An 11,824-nucleotide genomic window follows, 5' to 3' on the forward strand; every position below is an offset into this window, starting at 1 on the left:
TGCAGGATGTGGTTTTATTTTTTTAAATTAAAACAAAACACTTTTTTTTTTGAGATAGGGTTTCGCTTTGTTGCTGGAGTGATCATGGCTCACTGCAGCCTCGAACAGCTGAGCTCAAGCGATGCTCCTGCCTCAGCCTCCTGAGTAGCTGGGACTGTAAGCACATGCCACCATGCCTGGCTGATTTTAAAAGTTATTTTATTTTTTATTTTCTTATAAAGACGTGGTTACAAGTCAGGATTAGGTCCATAAGTCATCTATGTGCAGGTGAAGTTTGGGCTTCCAACTGTCCTCACTTCCCCTGGTTTAGGATCAGGAGCCCTTTGTGTTGTTGCATTACCTGCCTCTCCCTCCCCTGACAGCGTCCCACAATTGCTGATTCCCTCCCTTGTGCTACTGTGACGAGTGTTCAAGTCGCTCTTATGAGTGAGGACATGTGGTATTTGGTTCTTTGTTTCTGTGATAGAGTGCTAAGTATGATTTTCTCCATCTCCATCCAATTTGCTGCAAAGTCCACGATTTTGTCCTTTTTTATGACTGCATACAATTAATTAATTTATTTTTTGTTAGAGATGAGGTCTTGTTATGTTGTCCAGGCTGGTCTCTGAACTCTTGGCCTCAAGCAATATCCCACCTTGGCCTCCCAAAGTCCTGGGATTATAGACTGAGCTGCTGAGTCCCATTAAAGATGTGGTTTTATCTTTTGTCTGTTGTAAAAGTATATAGCAAGCAGATGCCTGTCACAGGGAACTTCTGCTTCATGTGATGGAGAGGGGATAGACTCTGGACATCTGCTATTCTTTTTTCTTTTTTTCTTTTTTTGAGTTGTAGTCTGTCTCACTCCACGGCCCAGGCCGGAGTGCAGTGGCACACTCAAGGCCACTCCAGCATCGACCTGCTGGGCTCCGGTGATCCTTCCACCTATAGTAGCTGGAACTATAGACATGCACTACCACACCTGGCTAATTTTTTATTTATTGTAGAGACAAGGTCTCACCAAGTTGCCCAGGTTGGTCTTGAACCCGCGGACTCAGGCAATCCATGCGCCACGACCCCCCAAAGTGCTGGGATTACAGGCTGAACCACCAAGCCTGGCCAACATCTGCTATTCTAAGGCAGCACTGGCATGGGCTGAGAGGGAGCCTTGTCTTGGTCACTCTGACCTCTGATCGGCCGAGGGACAGTGGGTGTAGCATGAGGGAAGACTTGGGTGCTGCCGTCCCTTCCCTTGGGTCCTGCTGACCATTGGTGCACCCACACTTGAGAACAGAGGAGAGAGACCAACGATGCCTTGTCTTCTGAAGACAGGCTTCTTCCAGAAACTTCCGGCCTCCTGACATTATAGGAGAAGAACAGGAGACAGTGAGAAATGTGAAAAGCCTTGTTCTCACAAAAATGTCTCTTCCCATTGGCTCAACCTCCTGTTTGTGCAGGAATGATTAGAGATGGTACCTCCTTCCCCAGGGCTACCAGCCTCACCCACCTCTCAGGCCTGTGAAGTTCATCTACTTTGTGGGGACTGTTAGCCTCATGTGGCATGTGTAAATCAGCCTTGTCTTTGCTGAACAAAACATAAATACTTTAGATTTTCCACGACTTCCCCAAACACTTACAACAGTGAATTTTCTCGGAATGCTCTTTTTTGGCCTGCCGGCTGATTATTATTTTTGGAGGACGCTAATGACAACTTACATGTATTGTCTGCAAAGCCTCACATTAAGGCATCTTGTGCTGCAAACCTGCCATTCAGGTAATGATGACCGCCCTCTGGAAAAACAAACAGGCCTCACCAGGAAAGGCCCTGGATACTTGAGAAGGGTGTGAGGCGGGTCATAGGCGTTTACTTGGTAAAACTGGGCATAAGAGTTATGGGTGTCTTTATGAAGTTTTTGTTGAGTGTGGGAGAAAATTTCAAGCTGGTGGAAAGAGCTCTACCAAAAAGACATGTTTTCTTGTTGCTTCCCAGCTTGAATCAATTTCCTTATCATAATATAAGCAAAGGTAATAATTATTAGGATTACTTATGATGACAGTGGGGAATAGGAATTGCAGTTGGGCAAGGAGACTCTTTTATATATTTTAATTTCCTTCTCTGAACTTCTGACTTCCTTATTCTGTCTTCCTAATAATGACACACCGTAGTGGGCATGAGGTAGGTGTTGAATCACTAGTTCTTCATTTGTTCTTTATTTCTGCTCTGTCCAACCCAATATGAATTCATTCCAATATGAATTTCTTGAAAACAAAGGATAATGACACCACTAACCATCATGAACTAGTCCAAGTGCATTTAGTTTAGTGTGGAATAGGGCATTATTTCAGTTAGAGAGTAATTGTTGTTCTTCCTTGAATCTTCAGCCATTGTTTGGTTCCCTGAATAAATAAATGGGCCTTGGAGGAAATTTATGAAGATTTTTAGGAGTGAATTCTCACTCCTGCATAAACAGAGGTGTGCTTTTTAGTGTTGTGTTTGTTAATTGACAGGTGTTTTCATCCTCTCCAATGAATCTGATTTGTTGTGAACTTCTCATGGCATGTCCTGTGCATTGAGTCTGGGAATAATTTGGGACAAAGTGATCGATCTCCTTAGTGTCCAGACTACACTCTGTCTTTTACTCTGGACGAGAGCCCAAGAAACAGCCTCTTTAACCCTTTCCCCGTTTTTCTCAAGAATCCTCATCAGCAGTGCTTGTGACTGCAGCATTTAACCCCGAGAGAACACACAGATTGCAGTCCTAACTTTACCCCAAGGCTTGCCACAAAATATCTCGCTTTTATCATTAATTTCACATTGCTCTAGCATATCGATAGTCCTTGGAAACAAATGACACCATTCTATTTATAGCATTCTGTTTTTAGTAGTAGTATTTCCATTTACAAAATACGGTAATTCTCCTTTTTTCTTTTCTTTTTTTTGTAAAGGACTGTTTAGAAATAACTCCAAGAACAGTTTTTATATTTTATTTTCACATGGAAAACCAGTCCGATTTGCTTCAGCCTCAAAGAGCGTGTTTCTGTAAAATTAAATGAATGGGGCAGTCAGCTGCACCTGTTTTTTTCTAAGTGGAAAATGGGTTAAAGGCTGGCTTGGCGCATCCTCTTGCAGGTGCAGCTTGCTGTGAACAACATGGTGCTAATAGCATTCTAATGATGCCGCCTTTCCTGCTCTGTTGCTTACCCAGTTCAACCTGCATTGGCTTTATTGAGACAGGTTTATAGATATGACAGTGTGGGGGATTCCCCAATGGCTGGTGGATTGAAATCACCTCAGATCTCGCTACTCAGTGTAGTCCACGGGCCAGCGGTCTCAGCGTCATCTCAGGCCCCAATCCAGCACAACTAGAGCAGAACTTAGATTTCAACATGATCTTCGATTATCTGCAGGCACATTAAGATTTGAGAAGCACTGATGTGCAAGGCTTGGGACTGGGTGGTGGCCCAAAACTCCTGCTTCCTACGGGTTTGGGGCTGAGACATGCAAATCTTCAAATGTTTTTGTGATAAGACTCTGAATAAAATAATTCTGGCTGAGGACTGTTGATGGTATTTGGTGTGAGTGTGATCTGTCCATTGTTACCACTCTGTTTTTGTCTTTCTTCTCTTTTCTGAAAACTAGAAGTGAGCATAGGGTCCAACTGGACAGACTTTTAAGGTGTGAAATCCTGTGGACCTGGAACTTGCTAAACTCTCAGGGAAACAGTCAGCAATCACAGAGGATTGAATGCTTGGGGGTTTGGATAATGAGAACATAGCTTTTGCTCAGAAAAGCCTGTCTTCTGTTCTGAGGGTCTATCTCTGACTGATGTACATTGTTCTAGTACCATGTAAATGATGTCAGACCACTAATTGCTTCTGGAAAATATGAGTTTTGACTTCAAAATAGAAAATTCAGATTTCTCACCCCATCACCATAGATAAAAGCAATCACGAAATATCCATCAAAATGTGTTGCCAATGTCCAGATTTTACATCACTCTTTGGCAACCATTTTTGACTTGTGTGACACACAGAGCAAGTACGTTGGGTACAAATTCTAGTTCCACCATTTTATAGCTGTATAACCACAAGCAAGTTAATGCCACCATCTGAGCCTCAGTTTCCTCAAGTGTAACATGAAGATCATAATGCCCTGCAGGGTTGTGACAAATGTTAAACGAGATCATGAGTGTAAGGCTCCGTCAAGGATCATTGCAATTTAAAAATTTCCTCTAGTATGTGTGTGTATATGTCCCATGTGTAGGTGTTATGTTGTGTATACATACCTTGGAATTAGATGAATCAAAATTTTATTAGATGAATTCTCATTAAAATTTCAAAGAGAAGTTTTGGTGAGTAGGACAATCTATGTGCTGGAATGATCACACACACACACACACACACACACACACACACACACACCTTAAGGAAAACTGAGTATGATTAAGTTATCAGATTGTCAAGTATGACAGAGGTGTTGTCTTTTTCTTTTCGCATGATCTCACTGCAAATATATTTTAGAAACTCTGTAATCCTCTTCAAAAAGATGGTGACACAGATATTGTAAAAGGGTAAATAAGATGAGGGTGAGTCACATACGTGGAAGTGAACTTCGGCATGTAGTGAGTTGGAAAATCAGCATTGCAGTGACACACAAATGACCAACAAAGCACTTCAGGGGATATGGAAACACCGAAAGCATTGGAAGTATTTATTGATTAAAGGCCATATAAGAATATAGCATTTAGAGCATAGTATTGTGAAGAAATATGCCTGGAATGAATGAATTATACTCAGGAATCTTAATAATTTATAAATTTTAACATTATAACTAGTAGCTACCATATAATCACAATTATCTTAATTTGTAAATGCCTTATAGTTTCTTGGTGAAGGATAACACTGCTCACCTACATTGAGAACAGATCACTTTTCAGTGAAACTCTTCATCTGTGTGATACTGTAAGCATAAATATTTACAGAGAAATTGTTAATGTCTCTGGAATGAGGAACCAGAAGACAGAGTCAAAGGGAACTGAAACTCAAAGATAAGGAGAAGAGTTTATACCTGGGTATCCCAGCATGCTCTAGTGAGGAGCAGGGGCTGTCTCGCCCTCCAGATTGGAGCTAAGTTGCTTGACCCCCATTTGTGAAGGGGCGGAGAGTAGAGCTTTGACTATATGTGGGCAATAGCTTTATTCACTTTCATTTTTTGGAGTAAATGGACCTTGGCTTTCCTCTTGCAAGCTTTGATGCTTCATCTTTGGTTACTGGGCCAGGACTTCTGTGGAGGTCCATTTCAGTGTTAAAATGATTAAAGTCCTGGTCAAAATTTGGTAGGATGCAAATGACTAGCCAGCCTAAAAACAACTATTTTTCTTATCCATTTCTGCCTGAAAATGACCCCAACATTTAACCAACTTAAAACAAATGAAACATTTTATTTGTTCACAGTTCTGTGGGTCAGAATTTTGGACTCAGAATGGTGGGTTTGGTCTGTCTCTGCTCCATGATGTCTGGGGCCTCAGGTGCGTTGGCCTGAATGGCTGGGAACTAGCTGGAATGACCTGACCTGAGTCATATGTCTGCAGCCTTGTCTGCAGCCTCAGCTATGGCTGTTGGCTGGGTTCCTCAACTTTACCCAATGTGACTATGAGGCTAGCTTAGATTCCTCCCAGTATGATAGTCTCAAGGTAACTGAACTTCTTGCATGGTAGCTAGCTTTTTAGAAGGAGCATTCCAAGAGTATACACTTCAATGTGCAAGCATTTATTAAGCCTCTGCTGTGTCATGCTTGCTGATGTTCCATTAGTCAAATCAAGTCACATGACCAAGCCCAGCATATATGTGAGAGGCACTACAGAAAGGCGTGACTGCTGGTGGTATCGATTCATTGAGGCCAGCAGTGTCTATGGTATACTCAGAAAAATAATACCATTATTTACTAACTGTTGTCTATTGTGAAAGACTAAGCAGATATGTGTTTAACTATGGCACAACAGCTGGATGCGGTGGCTAAAACCTGTAATCCCGGCACGTTGGGAGACTGAGGTGAGGGGATTGCCTGAACCCATGGGTTTGAGAACAGCCTGGGCAACTTGGTGAGACCTCATCTTTACAATAAATAAAAAAAACATTAGCCGGGTGTGGTAGCACATGCCTGTAGTTCCAGATTTTTGGAAGTCTGAGGTGGAAGGATCGCCTGAGCCCAGCAGGTTGGCACTGGGGTGGCTGTGAGCATGCCACTGCACACTCCAGCCTGGGCGATGGAGTGAGACTCCAAGTCAAAAAAACCACCCCAAAACAAAAAACGATGGCACAACATTGTTTAATGTCCATAAAAGATATGGCTGGAATTATGTTGTTTTTATCCCAAAGAAATAGCATGATGTATTATTTCACACAAAGCAAACTTTTAAAAGTTTCTATGCTAAACATAGTTTGTGTTAAATAATTTATGTTTATCTATAAAGAAAACAAAAAAAATTTAAAAAAAGTTAGATAATCAATACCCCCAAATCCAGTCTTAGTACCTATCTCTGGCTTACTTTTATTTTTTTTTGAGTGGAGTTCTCACTGTGTTGCCCACACTGAAGTGCAGTGGTACTATCATGGCTCACCACAGCCTTGAAAACTTGGGCTCAAGTGATCCTCCCACCTAAGCCTCCTGAGTAGCTCGGCCTACAAAGAGTATGCCACCAGGGCAGTCTAATTTTTTGTAGAGATGAGGTCTCACTATGCTGCCCAGGCTGGTCTTGAACTCCTGGACTCAAGTAATCCTCCTGCCTTGACCTCCCAAGGTGCTGGGATTACAAGTATAAGGCACTGTGCCTGGCTGGCTTACTTTTCACTTTCAATTATTGGCATTTTTATATATTGGTTCCAGTGGAAGAGTACATACTTTATTTTGGCTTTTCAATATGTCATACATTTAGAATTATTATTTTTAATTTTCTGTGAAGTTTTTTTTTGAGTTGGAGTCTCACTCTGTCGCCCAGACTGGAGTATAGTGGCACACTCACGGCTACACCAGCATCAACCTGCTGGGCACTGTCGATCCTTCCACCTCAGCCTTCCAAGAAGCCGGAACTACAGGCACACGCTACCATGCCCAGCTAATTTTTTGATTTATTGTAGAGACAGGTCTCGCCAAGTTGCTCGGGCTGGTCTTGAACCCCGTGAGCTGAGGCAGTCTTCTTACCTCGGCCTCCCAAATTACTGGGATTACAGGTGAGCCACCAAGCCCAGCCTCTTCTGTGAATTTTTAAAAATATATGATGCTTCAATTCTGATATTTCCACATGTTGGAGATGCTGAAATGGATGAGACTTGAGTCCCAGGAGACCTTGGCTAACTTTTCTTGTCTTCGGCTTCCTTATCTCTCAAATAAAAAGGTTCAATCAATTGATTTTTAAGTTTTATTCTAATGCTACTCTTTTGTTTGTTTATTTGTTTATTCTAGAGATGGGATCTCTAAAACAGGCTGATCTCTAAAACGGCTGGAGTGCAGTGGCGAAATCATAGCTCACTGTAGCCTTAAACTCCTGGGCTCAAGTGATCTTCCTGTCTCAGTCTCCTGAGTAGCTAGGACTACAGGTGTGTACCATCACACTTGACTAATTAAAATTTCCTTTTCTTTTCTTTTCTTTTTAATAGAGACAGGGTCTCACCATGTTATCCACGCTGGTCTTGAATTCCTGGCCTCAAGTGATCGATTCACTTTGGCCTCCCAAAGTATTGAGATTGCAAGAATGAGCCAACACACCTGGTGCTACTACTTTTTGATTTGAACTTCCATGTAATGCTTTGATTAACTGTTAGAGAAGTATAAAATGTGCATTTGGAAAACACTAAAATAATCTGATTTTTCTTTAAGAAAAAAACTGTTTATGTGTTCCCTAAGTTAATTTTTAAGTCACTTGACTCAGAGGTGTTTTCCCAATTAGTCTCTTATTTGCATATGTTACTATTTTGCTTTGCTATAAAAAAGAATCTAATAGGTAAAGGAAAGGAAGAGGTTAAAATAGCAGTACATTTCATCATAGAGACTTATTGCAGGAGTTAACATTTTGGAAAAATATTTGATTAAGCATCTGGAAGAATTTTGCTAGACTCAAGTGGAAGTATGTTTGCAGAATATTGTGAAACACTTTTCGAAGTGAGGCATTTGTCTTACTGCTAAGTTTTTATTCAGCTGTATTTTCTGGGAAAAATTCTCTATAACTCTGTAAAAGGAAACTAATCACAAATATTTGGGAGTGACATGAAGGAGGTTCTCATTTTCTGTTAGTTGTCCTTAATTCCTATAGAGAATTTTAAAACATTAGTAACATGCAAAAAATAAACATGCACTCACCTGAAGCTACTAAAACATTAGGTTCTCAAACTTGGCTGTACATTGTGATTACTTGGGAATCTTTAAAGTACACTGATGCCTGGGTCCCAAATTTTAAAAGTTTTGATTTCATTGGCTTAAAATGAATGCGGCCTTAAACTTTCCCATCTCCCCAGATGTTCCTGAGGTGAGCCATGTTTGAGAGACCCTTGTGCTAATGAACCTTTCTTGGATCCTGTTCTTAGACCCGCTTTTTGCTGCTGTAATTAGAGTCCTTGATCTCTTTTCAGCTTTCTGACTTCATCCCCCAAAATACTGTTGTAACACTCTTTTTTTTTTTTATTTTTTGAGTTGGAGTCTCACTCGGTCGCCCAGACTGGAGTGCAGTGGCCGCTCCCCGCCGCAGCCTCGCCTGCTGGGCTCCAGCGATCCTTCCGCCTCAGCCTTCCGAGTAGCCGGAATTACAGGCATGCGCTACCACGCCTGGCTGATTTTTTGATTTATTGTAGAGATGAGGTCTCGCTGCCCAGGTGGGTCTCGAACTCGCGGGCTCAGGCAATCCACTCACCTCAGCCTCCCAAAGGCGCGGGATTACAGGCTGAGCCACCGAGCCCAGCTCTTTTTTTTTTTGAGTTGGAGTATCACTCTGTCACCCAGGCTGGAGTGCGGTGGCACCCTCTTGGCCACTGCAGCCTCGACCAGCTGGGCTCAGGCAATCCTTCTGCCTCAGTTTTCCAAGTTGCTGGAACTACAGTCGTGCGGTATCACACCCAGCTAATTGTTTGATTTATTGTAGAGATGAGGTCTCACCATGCTGCCCAGGCTGGTCTTGAACCCGCGGGCTCAGCCAATCCTTTCATTTCAGCCTCCCAAAGTGCTGGGATTATAGGCTTGAACTACTGCACCCGGCCGCAACACTTTTTAATCATAACTTTTAAAGAATTTTAATTCCCAATTTGCACATCACTAACAGTGTAAGCGTGTAAAAAATTACTAGTGGAAAATGAACTTAAAAGACCTGCATTTGATTGGATTGAACAATATTGAATGGGTCTACTCATCAACAAATGTATTGACATGAATATTAAATTCCAAAGTAATACTTGCTCTTTCCCTGGATTAACCAACTCTTTGTTTAGCTGAATTTTGGGTAATAGAATGATAATTGCTGTTTATCCAAAGTAAGCCCTAGCATGAAATCAATAAGATTTACTGCCATCTCCTTTATGTGGTTTGGGTGTGTGTTGGTCAAAACCAGATACAAACAGAAACTTTGGTTGGTAACTCATCTGAACACACAGGCATTAATTGATTTGTAATGGGTATTTTGAAAGATTTTGGGGCTGATATAAGTGTAAGAGAAAGGTTATTCTATGTCACCTAGAGTCAAAAGTCATGTAGCTATCTCTTTATTCAGGCAAATGGTTTGATTTCTCTCTACCTTTCCCTCCTTAGTGAAGCCAAGGCAATTCTTTATTGACAGGGAGACCAGCCACCCCAGTTTGCCTGGGACTGAAGAGTCTCCTGAGCAAACTGGGATGAATTGATCACCTTGACTGATACAGTGAAAATTAATAAGACTTTAAGGAGACTTAAGGTGATTGGGTGAGAAGTTATTCATGATATAGTTTGCTATTATATAAATTCTGATTGTAAATGGAGGGTTAGTGAGTGCTTTCTGCATCTGGTATCATAACTTTATTTCAGCTTGTCATATTCTTTTTGAATATTCTTCAAAAGATTTTTCTTGCAATGCTCAAACTTTACCTTGAGAAAAAAAAATATTTTATGCACATTTCCTAAACTTCAAGAAAGAAATAAAATAGTGCTCAAAATAGCAGAATGAATTGATGCTAAAATAGAGAAAAAATTTTATTTTTAGATTTGCTTAGAGACTATAATACCCTATTAACATAAAGAAGTTCTGTTAGTAAATTAATAGGAAAAAACTAATGGAGTTTAATATGGATCCATTCTTGCTCAAAATAAATATCAAAAGTTACCACATATAAATAACTGCACAAAGAATACTCATTACAGATATTTGTGTATTGGTTATTTTCTAGCCTTTTTGAAATAATCATGCAGTAAAGAAAAATTTATAATTTTGCACCAGGGAATTAGCATATTTTAGTTAAATGAGAAACGTTTTTTGCAATGATGTGACTGTCATGGGTTCTTTTTACCTAATTTCAGATTGTTAGGGGCTGTTTTTCTATTCTTTGGGCATAAAGGGTCAGAAACACCCATTGTTGCCCTAAAGAGATGATGAATCAAGTTTTAGAAGATGCTCAGTTCAGAAAATATCAAAAGCAATCTTTTAAAAGGGAGATTTAAAACCTAGGGCATTGCAAATCTGTTAGATGATCTTAGGACTAAAATACACCTGCTTTTAGGTTAACAATTGTTAAAGGAGTCAAGAGACCTGAATCTAGAACCAGCTGCATCGATCCAGTGACAGTGTGTGTAAAAACAGCTTCACTGCTCTGGGCAACAGTTTATTTGCCTATAAAATGAGAGATTTTTGACTATCTTGTGCTTATGATCTCTTAAATCAGGGGTCCCCATGCCCCAGGCTATAGACCAATACCAGTTCATGGCCTGTTAGGAACCAGGCTGCACAGCAGGAGGTGAGTTGTGGCAAAGCAAGCTTCATTTATGCTCGCAGCCACTTGTATCACTTGCATTACCAACTGAGCTCTGCCTCCTGTCAGTTCAGCAGTGGCATTAGATTCTCATGGGAGTGTGAACCCGATTGTGAACTGTACGTGTGAGGAATCTAGGTTGTGCACTCCTTATGAGAATCGAATCCACCGCAAATCTGAACAGTAAATGTAATGTGCCTGAATCATCCCCAAGCCATCTCTCCCCCCAACCCCCATCTGTTGAAAAATGGTCTTCCATGAAACTGGTCCCTGATGCCAAAAAGGTTGGGGTCCGCAGTCGTAAATGTTTACTATCCTAAAATTCCATGTACAGTATTCTGATGATGTTTTAGTGGATTTGTGGATTTCTACCTTCCTTTTCTCTAGCACTGTACCAGTCTCAGAACAATAGCCCACACTCCTAGAATTTGAGAAAATGGCATCTTCATCAGAGGACAGAGATACATAGTTCCTATAGTTTGGTTGTTTGTCTCCCCAAACCTCCAGTTGAATGAAAATTGATCCCCAAAGTTGGAAGTGAGGCCAAATGGGAGGTGTTTGGGCCATGAGGGCAGATCCCTTATGAACAGATGAATGCCCTCCCTGGAAAGGAGATGAGTGGATTCTCCCTTTATTAGTTCCCCCGAGAGCTGGTTGTTTAAAAGAGCCTGACATCTCCCTGCTGTTTCTCTTGCTTCCTCTCTTGCCATGTGATCTCTGCTCACACTGACTCCCCTTCATTCTTTGCCATGATTGAAGGCAGATGTTGATCTGGCAGAAGTAGATGTTGGCACCATGCTTCTTGTACAGCCTGTAGAACTGTGAGCCAAATCTCTCTCTCTCTCTCTCTCTCTCTCCCCTCTCTCTC

This window comes from Carlito syrichta, unplaced genomic scaffold, assembly GCF_000164805.1.
Source record: "Carlito syrichta isolate Samal-C Ts95f unplaced genomic scaffold, Tarsius_syrichta-2.0.1 Scaffold301957, whole genome shotgun sequence".
In the NCBI taxonomy this organism is placed as follows: Eukaryota; Metazoa; Chordata; class Mammalia; order Primates; family Tarsiidae; genus Carlito; species Carlito syrichta.